Source organism: Theropithecus gelada, chromosome 7b (assembly GCF_003255815.1).
Source record: "Theropithecus gelada isolate Dixy chromosome 7b, Tgel_1.0, whole genome shotgun sequence".
Classification (NCBI taxonomy): Eukaryota; Metazoa; Chordata; class Mammalia; order Primates; family Cercopithecidae; genus Theropithecus; species Theropithecus gelada.
In genome coordinates, this window is record NC_037675.1 from 6,669,228 (window position 1) to 6,672,912 (window position 3,685).

Consider the following 3,685-nt stretch of genomic DNA (forward strand, 5'->3'; position numbering starts at 1 on the left):
TATATATGCTTCGATGACTGCTTTATGTTCCTATCATACTGAATGCTTTTCAAGTACTTGGGTTCCAGGAAGGACTGTAAAAGAGATGGGAGGCCATAGATGCAGCAGCTGTTCCTGGGAGAACTAAGTGGTAAGCGCCAGCAGGGAAGACAGTTATCTGCCAGGATTGTTTCCTTCCCTCGGGTTTTCTCTTAGTAATTGTCACAGCTGGAGGAACTGGGTGTAATTGCACATCCTCATGTGGAAGCATGCTCCCATCTGTACCATCTGTGTCATGCAGGTGGAAGAGTGAGCAGCTCTCCTTGGCCATGGCAGAAACAAATACTGTGTAGCACGTACTGTAATTTGGGTAGTGGGAGCTGGCAAGCCGCAGGTGTCCCTACAGAGACCAGACTGGCTGTTCCTGGATGGCTGAGCCATCACAGCCATCCCACAAACACCTGGTGACCCTAGCCACATCCTCTGTCACATTCTCAACTCTTGCCAGCCTGTTTATGTTTCATCTGCATAATGTATCCACCAGTAGTGTAGTAGCCTTGTTTAGTAACATCTGACTTTGAAGGTAGCTTTGAAATGTTGGGTTCCAGAGCAGACTGTGAAAGGGCCATGGATGCAAAGAGCTGAACCCTGTATTTCCTCTGCCATTCAGACTGACTTTCTTTGGGAAAATAAGAAATGTGATATGAAATCCTGAGTCCCACCAAAAACAGTTCATCTAATTTCAGTGGGATCAAAGTGGAACAGCTAAATTCAGTCTCATTCAGCATTCAGTGCAGGATTTGAGCACCTACTATGAGTCAAGTGGAAACTGTGTCAGGATGCCAAGGATGAGGAGAGAGATAGACAGATTATTATAATACAGTACAATAATAGCTCTAATTGTGTTTCCCTAGGGACAGTGGAGAGAGATGAAGGAAGGGCAGAAAAAGAAAAATATACTGGGGAAGAGCACTGGAGTTGGATCAGTGGGAGTGTATTGTATGACCAAGGGTTGAAGATGTTTCAAGGAGAGCCCCAGCATATACAAAGGCATGGAAGTATGAACATGGTAAATAAGCGAATACAGCTGCAGCGTACACTGGGGCGAGGGAGACGGGGGAAATGTGACTGAACAGATAGACTAAGGGGATATTGGAAAGAGAGGTCTTGTGCAGGTTGCTAGGGTTTTATGTAGTGGAAGGCATAATACGAATTTCACAAGGTAACTTCCAGCAGTCTAGAAGATGGCTTGGAGGGAATAGAGACTAGAGGGAGAGGCCAGGTGAGTCAGTGGTGGTCATCCAAAGGAGAACAGGAGGGTGTGAATGCTGCCACTGGGCCCCTGGATGGATGAAATACTTCATAGATCATGAAAAATACAGGGTTGCAAAGCATGATGATTCTAATTATGTATTAACAATATAGATGCTTGGCCAGGTGTGGTGGCTCACACCTGTAATCCCAGCACTTTGGGAGGCCGAGGCGGGTGGATCATGAGGTCAGGAGATCAAGACCATCCTGGCTAACACGGTGAAACCCCGCCTCTACTATAAATACAAAAAATTAGCCGGGCGTGGTGGCAGGTGCTTGTAGTCCCAGCTACTCAGGAGGCTGAGGCAGGAGAATGGCGTGAACCCGGGAGGTGGGGCTTGAGTGAGCCGAGATTGCACCACTGCACTCCAGCCAGTCTGGGGGACAGAGCGAGACTCCATCTCGAAAAAACAAAAACAAAAACAAAAAAAACCAAACAGTTGCTCCTCAACTTACAAGGGAGTTATGTCCAGGTAAACCCATTGTAAGTTGAAGATATCTGATGATGGGTTTACCTGGACATAACCCCATCTTAAGGACTTGACTCAATGTGTATTGCTTTTGCAGTCTTGTAAGTCAGTCAATCCTGAGTTGAGCCATTATTAAGTTAGGCACTGGCTGTAATTGTGTTCTTGTAGTGTACTACCCATTACCCAGGAGAAGTTGTGTTACATGTTCGTGGGGCCAAACTAACTTTTCTTCATAGAAACACTTTACCTGCAGCTTTTTCTTTGAACCAGGTGGTTTGATTGAACCTGAGGACCTGGCAGAGTGGAAAGGGCATGAAGTGTGAAGTCATTTAGGTCTCATTGGGAATCTGGGCCCTTCTGCTCATTCATGTGTGATTCTAGGCCAGTCTCCTATCTTTTCTGAAACTTTATTTGTACTTTCTTCCACCTTAGTCATACATTCCATTGGTCCTATCTTAGATCTTTTTATCACCTCTAACTGCCCACCTCTAAAGTTTCAATTTCATAATCCATACACCCCACTCTGACCACTCCCTTTTAGCTTTTCACCTTATTCTCTTTACTACTTCCACTACAGAGGATCTTAGACCCCACTGAAACCTTCAATCCCTGACCCAGGTTAGGGTAAGGTTAAACTGCTTTAGCTAAAAGACCCCACAATGCAGTGATTAAACAAGAGAGGAGTTTTTTTTTTCCCCTCTCTCTCAGGTCACAGTGCAAGGCAGATGTTCAGAGTCAGTGAGTGGTTCTGCCACACACAGCCCGAAGGACCCAAGTGTCTTCCATCTTGTTTCTTTGCCATTCACTGTGGCATTGTCCTGAATTGAAATAGGGAGAGGATGAGTGTGGAGGAGACTCTCCATTAGGACCACACATCACTCCCCTTCATGTTCCACTGAAGAGGTCCTCACCATATGGCCACTTAACAAGCAAGGGAGCTTAGGAAGTGTAGTGTGCCTGGCCAGCTGTGTTTTGTGTACTCTTGCATTCAGAAGAAAAGAGAATGAGTTTTGGTGGACCACTAGCCTTTGCTGGGATACCAGCATCTTCATAGCTGTTGTCTCCCCTCAGATCCTCTCTTCTTTCCTTATTCAGGCTAGGTTGCACGATCTAACACCATAATCACTCCCTTAACTTCCTTGCTGTTCTGCCTCCTTCATGCAGATTTTGAAAACTCTTAACTCCCTACATTTCTGTCTCTGAACAGCTGAAAATAACTGCAGAAAAATCATGTCTATTCTTAAATTCATGACTGCAGACTTAAAATGGGCACTCAAGATTGCTGAGCAATCCTTTCAGCGTTGTAAGACTTTCCTTATTTGTTTACTTTCCAACTCTCTGAAATTGCTGTTTTGCACCTTTGCCTCTCACTTCAAAACCCCTCCTTCAGTAGGCCAGGCTTGGTGGCTCAGGCCTATAATCCTAGTGCTTTGGGAGGCCGAGGTACAAGCATTGCTTGAACCCAGGAATTCAAGGTTCCAGTGAGCCTCACTGTACTCCAGCCTGGGCAACAGAGTGACACCCTTTTTATTAAAAACACATTAAAAAACTTCTCCAATATCTCAGCTGGTCATCTTGCCACTTGGCAGAAATTGAAAGAATCAGGTGGGAACTCCCCTTTCTTTACCATGTTAGCTATGGCTTGCATCTGTACTTGTTCCCTGCCTTACCTCCTGTTGCAGCAAATGGAATAATCACTGCTTCTCTAAAAGGCAAGCCCCTCTACCTGTCCACGGGATCCTGTCTCCTTGTGGCTTTTCAAAAGACTCTGGTCTTTGTTCCTGCAATTATTTTCTCTATCTTGCATCATATTTCTCTTGATAAATCATTTTTGTTATTAGAAGATTTTTTGTCTTTAAAAAGTCCTGCTTTGACCCCTTATTCTCCTTTATTACTGCTCATTTCTCTGCTACCCTTCATAGCAA